Source organism: Triticum urartu, chromosome 6A (genome assembly GCF_056163025.1).
Source record: "Triticum urartu cultivar PI428250 chromosome 6A, HENAU_Tu73, whole genome shotgun sequence".
Lineage (NCBI taxonomy): Eukaryota > Viridiplantae > Streptophyta > Magnoliopsida > Poales > Poaceae > Triticum > Triticum urartu.
The window spans coordinates 471,413,856-471,426,666 of record NC_141878.1 but is presented as its reverse complement, the minus strand read 5'-3'; positions in this window follow the sequence as shown (position 1 = coordinate 471,426,666).

Genomic DNA, 12,811 nt, shown 5'->3' with positions numbered 1-12,811 from the left:
TGAACCCTAGGCCTTGTTTCAACGCATTGCAATACTGTTTTCGTTCACTTTTATCATTAGTTACCTTGCTGTTTTTATATTTTCAGATTACAAAAACCTATATCTACCATCCATACTGCACTTGTATCACCATCTCTTTGCCGAACTAGTGCACCTATACAATTTACCATTGTATTGGGTGTGTTGGGGACACAAGAGACTCTTTGTTATTTGGTTGCAGGGTTGTTTGAGAGAGACCATCTTCATCCTACGCCTCCCACAGATTGATAAACCTTAGGCAATCCACTTGAGGGAAATTTTCTACTGTCCTACAAACCTCTTGTGGCACCCTGGCTCAGATAAAACTGGCACGCCCCGTATTCCACCCTATCTTATGGAATATGGCACTGCTTAGCATAGAACAAATCAGCTATTTATTACAAGCTATATGGATACAAGGGGATAACATTGGCACGGCGACACTATGCCTACCACGGTTTCTCCATGCAAGCAGCAGAACAACACGATGTAGTGGAATAACTAGTGGCGGTGGAACAGTGACGATGGTGATGAACTCCACTCCGCAGGGACTCTGGCTGGAATGCTTATCCTAGCTCGCAAACAACGGATCCACGACAAACAAGCAATCAAATCCGGCATGATTGCAAACTGGCATGACACGCCAGGTCAGTCCATTGAATGTACTTGCAAGTTCACAGCAACCAACGCAATCAAGACATACAACAGCATGGCAATTATAGGTTAAAAAGGATTATCATGATACTATCAAAACAACATGGCATGAACAACATGATACAACTAGAACAATACGAGATGGCATCTACAACATGATACAGCTAGAACAATCCGAGCATGGCATGAACATATAAACATGATAAAACTATCATGCAACATGATGACAATATCATGCACCAACTTACTCTGTTCGGGTTACCTCTTAACCATCACAGACACCACACGATCATCTCAGGATCCAATCAAGCTTGGTATTAACTATATCGTAGCAATCATTACATGACCACAAGGAGCTTGATCTTCACCCTTGACTCTCACATAACACCACAAATATCCATCAACTTGGTATCCTCTCACTGGTAGAAAAAGGGCCTGTTGTCCCGGTTCGTAAGGGCCTTTTGTCCCGGTTCTGGAACCGGGACTAAAGGGTCGGTACTAATGCCCTGTCCCTTTAGTCCTGGTTCAATCCAGAACCGGGACAGATGGGCCTCCACGTGGCCTGTGCGCGGAGCCCAGGCAGGAGACCCTTTGGTCCCGGTTGGTGGCACCAACCGGGACCAATAGGCATCCACGCGTTAGCATTTCTGTGGTTGGGGTTTTTGTTTTTTTTGAAAGGGGGGGGGGGGTTTGGGGGTTTTGGGGGGTTAATTTCGGTGTTTCATATATTGTGTTAGCTAGCTATAATTAATAGAGAGAAGTGTCCTCTCTTACGTCCGTGCTTGGTCGATGCTACGTACTATACATACGTATAGAGAGGACTAGACACGCTAGCTAGCTAGTAAGCAAACGAAGGAAACAGAAGATCGTCATGAACATATATGCATACAGAGAGAAGTGATATCGACCACCTCTCCTTCTCCGAGAGATTGGTCGAACAACAAGTTCTCGTATATCTATCCGACACTACCGGCTACATATATACAATAATTATCTCTTACAAATATAATCATACGGACTCAGGGTCCACATAGTATTCTCCATCTTCAGGGATCACGTGGTCAAGAAAGAATGCCGACAATTCCTCTTGAATTTCTTGCATGCGAGCTAGTGCTAGGAGTTCATCCCGCTTCCGAAACATCTAATTTAAAGAAGGGGGTCAATACATATATATATGACTGAATGAAACTCAACCCAAATGATGGTAATAAAATAAAATTGTGAATGTTGTTATTTACATACTTCATATTGTTCGTCAGTGTAGCCCCGCTCACAGGTCGTGTGGCGGATGGACTCGCAAACGTAGTATCCACAGAAATCATTCCTTTGTTCCTGCCACAACCACTTTACAAGAAATAGAGGTCAATCAAACTGATAAGCAAGAATGTCAAATGGTATTGATGAAACTAGCGCTTGAATGACTAGTAGATGCGCGAAACATGCTACTATAGTACTTACTTTCGGGTGTCTAAATTGCAGCTCCTTCGGCAGTCCCGGAGCTTTTCTGGTGAATTTTCTCCAAACCCTGCCGGACAAAGAAAACAATTACTTGATATATCAGGAAATGAACAAAGTTGCTGATATGGTGGATAATGATCGATTTAACTTACTTCTCGAGTATTTGAGTCATGTCTGCATAGTCCTGGGGATCTTTTCGTCTTGAGTCTCAGACGGTTACTAGTCCCTGCTCAAGCTTAATCTCTAGGAGAATATAGTGGAAACTGCACATGCATGCATAACTCATCAATTACATTACTATAACCTTGACTACTATATAAGGGAAACCGAATACGCACAAGACAGTAACACTCACTTGAAGTTGTAAGGAAAGAGTATTATATCTTTGTTTTCATTTATTACCAACGATCGTAGCAAGTTGGCCTCGGTAGCTGCGGCATGAAATTTAACCTGAGTTGCATCTATGAGATATGTGTTAATGAACCCAATATCACCGACTTGTCTTTTCTTCAATTCGGCGATCTTCAATCTGCATAATATAGTGAGGATGATTATAAATACATGCAATGAAAGAGCTGAGCTATATAGAGAGACTTAATGACAGAAGTAGTACTAATTACAGACAGTAGCAGGCGACAGTTGTTTTATCGAGGGCCAATTGATTGAAAAACTGATAGAACTCCTCAAATGGAACAGGCAACAGTTCAATTCCAACGAGGTCATGCTCCTTTTTAACTTTCACATACAAAGTACTCCTCCCCCCAGAGTCTCTGCAGATTTTCAAGTACCAATCATGCAATCTTCGCATCATTGTTGATAGAGATCTTTCATCTTTGACGAGAGGCTTCCCGTACTCGTATCTCTGTATCTGCATCTCCATGGGTTCATAATGTACATCGTCGGGCAGGTAATCTGCAAGATTGCTATAACCGGGCACCATCCTCGGATCATTAGCGACGTTGTGGCTAGGCACCTTGAGCGGGGGGCATGATTGCTTCGCTTTTTTGCCGAGCTGGGCAATTTGTTTCCCAGCTCGTCGTTCTTTCAGTCTTTGATCACTGACAGTACTTCCCGACCGCTCCGCTTAGGCAAATTCCTTTCCAATAATGCGCTCATAGTTTCCTTTCGGCGGAGACTTGGGTGGTTTTGTCAGGGCAGCCAGAGTGCGCTTCGCTTTCACCGGATCTACCTTCTCCTCCGGAAGTGGATGTCTCTTTGCTTTCAACCCTTGAAACCAGTCATCCACTTCAGTTCGTGCGATCTCGGCGTTCTCCTCCGGGGTCCTCTCGTATGGTAACTTCTCTGGAGTCTTCAGAGAAGGACCGAATCTGTATGTCCTCCCGCCTCTGGTTGTACTGCTAGACGCCAACCGAGCAGATGGAGCGGTTGTCTTCTTTACTTGCTTACGAGGCGGAGGAGAAGGACTACGACGCACCGGAGCAGCCGGAGCGGCGGCAGGTCTCTTCCGCCCTTGCTGACGAGGCAGAGAAGGAGGAGGCTGGCTGCTCGGGCGCGTTGGCGCAGGAGGAGAAGGAGGTGGAGTGCTGCCATGCGCTGGAGAAGGAGCCGGTCGAGTGCCCTGATCGTCACTCGCCGGAGGAGGAGGCGGCGGAGGAGGCGGAGTACCCTGACTCACCGAAGGAGGAGGCGGTGGAGGAGGCGGAGTGCCCTGACTTGCCAGAGGAGGAGGAGGAGGAGGAGGCGGAGGCGTCCAGTTCGGAAGGTTGATGAGCTCCTTCCGCCATAGGCATGGAGTCTTCAGAGCAGACCCCAGCCTAGTCTCCCCTTCACCGGTAGGGTGGTCAAGCTGGAGGTCCTCAAATCCCTCCGTTATTTCATCCACCATCACCCTAGCATATCCTTCTGGAATCGGCCGGCAGTGAAAAGTTGCACCGGGTTTAGTAGGATAAACAGAGCCAACAGCCGCCTTGACCTTCAAATTCATCCATTGCATCATAAGTTGGCAAGTTTGAGACTCCGTGATAGCATCCACGGGATAGCTGGCAGGAGCCGTCAAGGCATGCTCCGGCTGAAGCAGCTCGGTGGAAGCCACGCTGCTTCTCTGCTGAGATGGCGAGGTAGCTTCGGGGGAAGCTTCGGTAGTACGTTTGCTGCGATTTGCTTCTCGATTCTCTATCGCTTGTACCCTTGCTTGCAGCGCCTGCATTTGGGTCTGCTGCACTTTTTTCCTCCTCTCATGGGATTTGTAACCGCCTGCGTTCGGAAACCCAACCTTCCACGGAATGGAGCCTGGTGTGCCTCGTGTCCGTCCAGGGTGCTCAGGATTCCCGAGGGCCATTGTGAGCTCGTCGTTCTCTCTGTCTGGAAAGAACGTCCCTTGCTGCGTTGCTTCGATATAGTGCTGAAGCTTCCTGACTGGTATGTCCATTTGATCGTTCGTCCAAATGCACTTCCCTGTTACAAGGTCCAAGGTTCCGCCAGCCCCGAAGAACCAAGTCCGGCAGCCGTCTGGCCAGTTAATTGTCTCTGGTTTGATCCCTTTATCAACCAGATCATTCTCAGTCTTGGCCCACTTAGGCCGGGCTACGAGGTAGCCACTTGACCCCGTGCGATGGTGATGCTTCTTCTTCGCAGCATTTTGCTTGTTTGTCGCCGACATCTTCTTACACTTTTCCAATGTCTTGTGGGACACAAATGCGGGCCAGTGATCTCTGATCTTCTCATATCTGCCCTTGAATTCTGGTGTCTCATTATTTTTGACAAACTTATTCAGCTCTTTCTTCCACCTCCTGAATAGTTCTGCCATCCTCTTAAGAGCAAAAGACTTGATTAATTGCTCTTTAACTGGCTTCTCTGGATTATCCTCTGGCGGTAGGGTGAAATTTGACTTCAGCTCAGTCCAAAGAACATTTTTCTGCATATCATTGACATAAGACACCTCAGGGTCTTCTGTAGCTGGCTTAAACCATTGCTGGATGCTGATCGGGATCTTGTCCCTAACCAAAACCCCGCGCTGAGCAACAAATGTGCTCTTTGTCCGGAGGGGTTCAATCGGTTGGCCGTCGGGCGTGATTGCTATGATTTCAAACTTTTCATCCGAGCTCAACTTTTTCTTCGGGCCTCGTCTCTTTACCGAAGTTGTGCTCGATACGGAGGGCTAGAAAAAGGAACAAAGACTTAATTAATATGTGTACATACCAAAACAATGAATGCATCAATTAGCTAGTCAGCAGAAGCTTAACTAATATATATACCTGGCCGGACTCGGTTCGGTCACCGGAGACGTCATCACAGTCTCCTTCTTGCACCGGCATTGGGTCACCGGAGCCGTCCTCACGGTCTCCTTCTTGCACCAGCATTAGGTCACTGGAGCCATCATAATCAGCTGCTTCCAGACCATCGTTCTTGTTGAGAAACAACGAACAGATGGCATCACTTCCTCGTGCGATTATGTCCCCCAACAACTCTTCTTGTACTTCGTCTCGGGCGGTGTCCATAGTTTCTACAAATATTGACAACATGGCAATTATTATTCAAACATGACAGATGGATATATTAGTGGCAAAAATGTAGAACTAATATTAATTAGTGGCCTCGACGCTGCTTCTCTAGGGTTTGGGGTGGCCTCGACACTGCTTCTCTAGGGTTTGGGGTGGCCTCGACAACGCTTCAAGGATAAAAAAAGAAGAGGAAGAAGAAGAAAAAAAGAAGATAAGAAAGTACTCCTCTATTCTTTCTTCTCCTCTTTTTTTTTCTTCTTCCTCTTTTTTTATCGGGAACGAGGGTCGTCGAGGGTCACCGAGCGATAGAGGAAACCCTAAATAGCAAGTATCATGGGTGTGAGATACATGTGGCCGTCGGTGTCGGACACTACATCCACGTTCCACAAGTGACGTGAGCGTCGAAGCCCGCGCCACTTGTGGGACGTGGATGTAGTGTCCGACATCGACGGCCACATGTATCTCACACCGACGATACTTTCTATTTAGGGTTTCCTCTACCGTTCGGCGACCCTAACCCTCGACGACCCTCGTTTCCGATAAAATAAAGAGGAAGAAGAAGAAAAAAAAGAGAAAAAGAGAAGAAGAAGAAAAAAAGAGGAGAGAATTCGGCGACCCTGACCCTCGACGACCCTCGTTTCCTATAAAATAAAGAGGAAGAAGAAGAAAAAAAAAGAGAAGAAGAGAAGAAGAAGAAAAAAAGAGGAGAGAGACCCTGACCCTTGACGACCCTCGTTTCCGATAAAATAAAGAGGAAGAAGAAGAAAAAAAAGAGAAGAAGAAGAATCTTCTTCTCTTTTTTTCTTCTTCTTCCTCTTTATTTTATCGGAAACGAGGGTCGTCGAGGGTCAGGGTCGCCGAACGGTAGAGGAAACTCTAAATAGCAAGTATCGTGGGTGTGAGATACATGTGGCCGTCGGTGTCGGACACTACATCCATGTCCCACAAGTGACGTGGGCGTCGAAGCCCGCGCCACTTGTGGGACATGGATGTAGTGTCCAACACCGACGGTACATGTATCTCACACCAATGATACTTTCTATTTAGGGTTTCTCCTCTACCGCTCGGCGACCCTCGACGACCCTCGTTCGCGATAAAATAAAGAGGAAGAAGAAGAAAAAAAAAGAGGAGAAGAAAGAATAGAGGAGAAGAACTCCTCTATTCTTTCTTCTCCTCTTTTTTTTTCTTCTTCCTCTTCCTTTTTTATCCTCTTCTTCCTCTCATGTTTGAGAGGATCGCCGAGGGGTCGGGAGGTTGCCTAGTGTCAAAGAATTCGACAAAACCATGTCTTCATCATTAGGCGAAAGTAACAGGTGCATGATGGTACGAAGCTCTCCAAAGTTATTTTGGAACGGAGTCCCAGATAAGATAATTCGCTTTTTGTTACAAAGTTCAGCAAGAACCTTCCAAATATTGTTATTTGGAAGGCCTTTGCTGAAATTCATACAAAAAGGCAAATTATCCTATCCGGGACACCATTCCAAAATAACTTTGGAGGACTTCGTCATGCCCTGGTTACTTCCGGCTAATGATGAATCCATGGATTTCTTCAATACTTTGACACTAGGAAACCTCTCTCGACCCCTCGGCGATCCTCGACCCCTTGAACCCTCGACGACCCTGAACCCCTCGACCCCTCGAACCCTCGATGACCCTAGACCCCTTCTTGACCCCCTCATGTCGAAGTTATCGGGTAGGGGGTATATCGACAACGACATACCCACACTAGTAGAAACAGGGCTATGCTCCAGGCCGGCTCAGCCCATTAGTCCTGGTTCAGTGTAGAACCGGGACCAATGTGGGCATTGGTCCCGATTCGTGAGCCGAGGGGGCCGGCCGGGCCACGTGGGCCATTGGTCCCGGTTCGTCTGGACCTATTGGTCCCGGTTGGTGGGACGAACCGGGACCAATGGGCCTTGCTCCTGGCCCACCACCATTGGTCCCGGTTGGTGGCTTGAACCAGGACCAAAGGCTTCCCTTTAGTCCCGGTTCATGTCATCAACCAGGACCAATGAGGTGCCTATATATACCCCCTCGTGCAAGAGTAGAGCACAGTGCTCTGTTTTTTCTGGCCGAGGGGGAGAGGGCTTTGTGGTGCTCTAGCTCACCTCCTATGCACATGAGGTGTTCGATGGAATGCCCGAGCCACACTACTTAAGCTTTCTCCTCTCAAAGCTCGACCTCCAATCTCCATTTTCCTCGAGATTTGTCTAGTTTAGCGGTCCGTCATGCCCCGTCCCCGTCTTCACCGCCGTCGATCACCCGCGCCGATCTCATCACTGACACCACCGTGGTGAGCCTCTTGTTCTTATCTTCTTTCTGAAAGGAAAAATATTCTTACTTGTATGTTTAGATAGATACTTGTATCATTTTTTTACATTTATTATTGCATCTTATATAGTGCGATGGTTTTGGTATCCGCCCCCGTCGGCCCTCGTCCTGTCTATGATTCGGATTTGGTATGTATATTATCTTTATAACTATTGGTTCATTTATTGTTTATGAAAATTATGCCGACCAACGTGACATAGATTTTATTTATCTAGGATGTATGTGAATCGGAAATGCCAACCGACCCTATTGTCGAGAGGTTAAATTTAGTTGAAGAAGAAAACAATTTGTTGAAGGAAAAAATAAAAAAAATTGTGGGGGAGAAGATGATATTGGAGTTGCATGTTGCGGATGTCGTCGATGATCACAAGATCAAGATGGATGCAATGCGCTTGAAGATTAGAAAGATTAGAAAATATGCCATTCATACAGAGGCTTGGTATCATTATGCCGTTGGATCAATTGTTACCTTGGTTGCGATTATGATCGCATTTGTTTTCCAGACAGAGAGAACGACGAGCTCACAACGGCCCTCGGGAATCCTGAGCACCCTAGATGGACACGAGGCACGCCAGGCTCCATTCTGTGGAAGGTTGGGTTTCCAGACGCAGGCGGTTACAAATCCCATGAGAGGAGGAAAAAAGTGCAGCAGACCCAAATACAGGCGCTGCAAGCAAGGGTAGACGCGATAGAGGAACGAGAAGCAAATCGCAGCAAATGTACTGCCGAAGCCTCCCCCGAAGCTACCCCGCCATCTCAGCGCAGAAGCAGCGTGGCTTCCACTGAGCTACTTCACCTGGAGCATGCCTTGATGGCTCCTGCCAGCTATCCCGTGGATGCTATAACAGAGTCTCAAAATTGCCACCTTATGACGCAATGGATGAATTTGAAGGTCAAGGCGGCTGTTGGCTCTGTTTATCCTACTGAACCCAGTGCAACTTTTCACTACCGGCCGATTCCAGAAGGATATGCTAGGGTGATGGTGGATGAGATAACGGAGGGATTTGAGGACCTCCAGCTTGAGCACCCTACCGGTGAAGGGGAGACTCGGCTGGGGTCTGCTCTGAAGACTCCATGCCTATGGCGGAAGGAGCTCATCAACCTTCCGAACTGGACGCCACCGCCTCCTCCTCCTCCTCCGGCGAGTCAGGGCACTTCGCCTCCACCGCCTCCTCCTCCGGCGAGTGACGATCAGGGCCCTCGGCCGGCTCCTTCTCCAGCGCGTGGCGGCACTCCGCCTCCTTCTCCGCCTGCGCCGACGCACCCGAGCAGCCAGCCTCCTCCTTCTCCGCCTCGTCAGCAAGGGCGGAAGAGACCTGCCGCCGCTCCAGCTGCTCCGGCGCGTCGTAGTCCTTCTCCTCCGCCTCTTAAGCAAGTAAAGAAGAGAACCGCTACGTCTTCTCGGTCTGTGTCTAGCAGTACAACCAGAGGCGGGAGGACATACAGATTCGGTCCTTCTCTGAAGACTCCAGAGAAGTTACCATACGAGAGGACCCAGGAGGAGAACGCCGAGATCGCGCGAGAAGAAGTGAAGAAATTCTTTGAAGGGGTTAAAGCAAAGAAACATCCACCTCCGGAGGAGAAGGTAGATCGGGTGAAAGTGAAGCGCACTCTGGCTGCCCTGACAAAACCACCGAAGTCTGATCCGCCAAAAGGAAACTATGACCGCATTATTGGAAAGGAATTTGCCGAAGCGGAGCGGTCGGGAAGTACTGTCAGTGATCAAAGGCTGAAAGAACGACGAGCTAGGAAACAAATTTCCCAGCTCGGCGAACAAGCGAAGCAATCGTGCCCCCCGCTCAAGGTGCCTAGCCACAATGTCGCTAATGATCCGAGGATGGTGCCCGGTTATAGCAATCTTGCAGATTACCTACCTGACGAAGTACATTATGAACGCATGGACGTGCAGATACAAAGATGCGAGTACGGGAAGCCTCTCGTCAAAGATGAAAGATCTCTATCAATGATGATGCGAAGATTGCATGATTGGTACTTGAAAATCTGCAGAGACTCTGGGGGGAGGAGTACTTTGTATGTGAAAGTTAAAAAGGAGCATGACCTCGTTGGAATTGATCTGTTGCCTGTTCCATTTGAGGAGTTCTATCAGTTTTTCAATCAATTGGCCCTCGATAAAACAACGGTCGCCTGCTACTGTCTGTAAGTAGTACTACTTCTGTCATTAAGTTTCTCTATATAGCTTAGCTCTTTCATTGCATGTATTTATAATCATCCTCACTATATTATGCAGATTGAAGATCGCAGAATTGAAGAAAAGAAAAGTCGGTGATATTGGGTTCATTAACACATATCTCATAGATGTAACTCAGGTTAAACTTCATGCCGCAGCAACTGAGGCCAACTTGCTATGATCGTTCGTAATAAATCAAAACAAAGATATAATACTCCTTCCTTACAACTTCAGGTGAGTGTTACTGTCTTGTTCGTATTCGATTTCCCTTATATATTAGTCAAGGTTATAGTAATGTAATTCATGAGTTATGCATGTGTGTGCAGTTTCCACTATATTCTCCTAGAGATTAAGCTTGAGTAGGGAGTAGTAACCGTCTTGGACTCTAAACGAAAAGATCCCAAGGAGTATGCGGACATGACTGAAATCCTCAAGAAGTAAGTTAAATCGATCATTATCCACCATATCAGCAACTTTGTTCATTTCCTGATATATCAAGTAATTGTTTTCTTTGTCCGGCAGGGTTTGGAGAAAATTCACCAAAACAGTTCCGGGACTGCCGAAGGAGCTGGAATTTAGACACCCGAAAGTAAGTACAATAGTAGCATGTTCCGCGCATCTCCTAGTGATTCAAGCGCTAGTTTCATCAATACCATTTAGCATTCTTGATTATCAGTTTGATTGACCTCTATTTCGTGTAAAGTGGTTGTGGCAGGAACAAGGGAATGATTTCTGTGGATACTACATCTGCGAGTCCATCCGCCACACGACCTGTGAGCGGGGCGGGTACTCTAACGAACAATATGAAGTACGTAAATAACAACATTCACAATTTTATTTTATTACCATCATTTGTGTTGAGTTTCATTCATTTATATATATATATATATATATGTATTGACCCCCTTCTTCAAATTAGATGTTTCGGAAGCGGGATGAACTCCTAGCACCAGCTCGCATGCGAGCAATTCAAGAGGAATTGGCGGCATTCTTTCTTGACCACGTGATCCCTGAAGATGGAGAATTCTATGTGGACCCTGAGTCCGTATGATTATATTTGTAAGAGATAATTATTGTATATATGTAGCCGGTAGTGTCAGATAGATATACGAGAACTTGTTGTTCGACCAATCTCTCGGAGAAGGAGAGTTGGTCGATATCACTTCTCTCTGTATGCATATATGTTCATGACGATCTTCTGTTTCCTTCGTTTCCTTACTAGCTAGCTAGCATGTCTAGTCCTCTCTATACATATGTATAGTACGTAGCGTCGACCAAGCACGGACATAACAGAGGACACTTCTCTCTATTAATTATAACTAGCTAACACAATATATGAAACACCTAAATTAACCCCCCAAAACCCCCAACCCCCCCTTTCAAAAAAAAACAAAAACCCCAGCCACAGAAGTGCTGACGCGTGGATGCCTATTGGTCCCGGTTGGTGCCACCAGACGGGACCAAAGGGTCTCCTGACTGGGCTCTGTGCACTGCCCACGTGGAGGGCCTTTAGTCCCAGTTCTGGATTGAACCGGGACTGAAGGGGGGAGGTATTAGTACCGACACTTTAGTCCCGGTTCCGGAACCGGGACTAAAGGCCCTTACGAACCGGGACTATAGGCCCTTTTTCTACCAGTGCCAATACATGCATACATACATACATACATATCACATGCATCCATACATATATGAACAAAATTAATATCTACTAATTAACAACCTAAATAAAAAAACTAATACATATAGGAAGAAGAAGAAAAAAGAAGAGAAGAAAGAATAGAGGAGAAGACTTCCTCTTCTTCCTCTCCTCTTCTTCTCCCTCTTCTTCCCCCTCTTCTTCCCCTTCTTGCCTCGACCACCTAAACTAGTTCTCAACCCTCGACCCCCTAAACTAGTTCTCGACCCCCCTGATGTCGAAGTTATCAGGGAGGGGGTATATCAACCCCCCCTCATGTCGAAGTTATCGGGGAGGGTTATATCGACCCCCTCCTGTCGAAGTTAATGGGGAGGGGGTATATCGACAATGACATGCATACATGGAAAAAATGCTATCCATCTATACATACATAGCCACATACATATATACATGGAAATAATGCTATGAAAAAAATATGAACAAAAAAATGCTATGAACAAAAAAAATAATACAGATAAACAAAAAAGTACATATATGAACAAAAAATGCTCTGAACAAAAAAATAATACACATATATGAACATATATACATACATATAGCCACATACATATATACATTATATATATGTACAAAAAAATGAAAAAAATGATAAACAGGTGGCGGCGGCTCACAGGAGCGAGGTTGACTGGCGAGGGCGACGGCGGGGGTGGCGAGGGCGTCGGCGAGGGCGGCGGATGGCTCGGGGAGGAGGGCGGCGAGGGCGGCACGGGCTCTGGGAGGAGGGCTCGGGGACGACGGCGAGATCGGGGGCGGCGCGGGCTTGGGGACGACGGCGAGCTCGAGGGGCGGCGTGAGCTCGGGGAGGAGGGCTCGGGGACAACTGTGAGCTCTGGGGCGGCGCGGGCTCGAGGGCGGCAAGGGCTCGGGGGCGGCGCGGGCTCGAGGAGCGGGCGGTGGCAGCGACGGCGACCTCGGGGCGGCGACGACGAGCACGGGCAGCCTGGCGGCGTCGTCGGGGCGGGATCGAAGAAACTGAACCAAAATTTTCACAAGTGTGGCTTATAT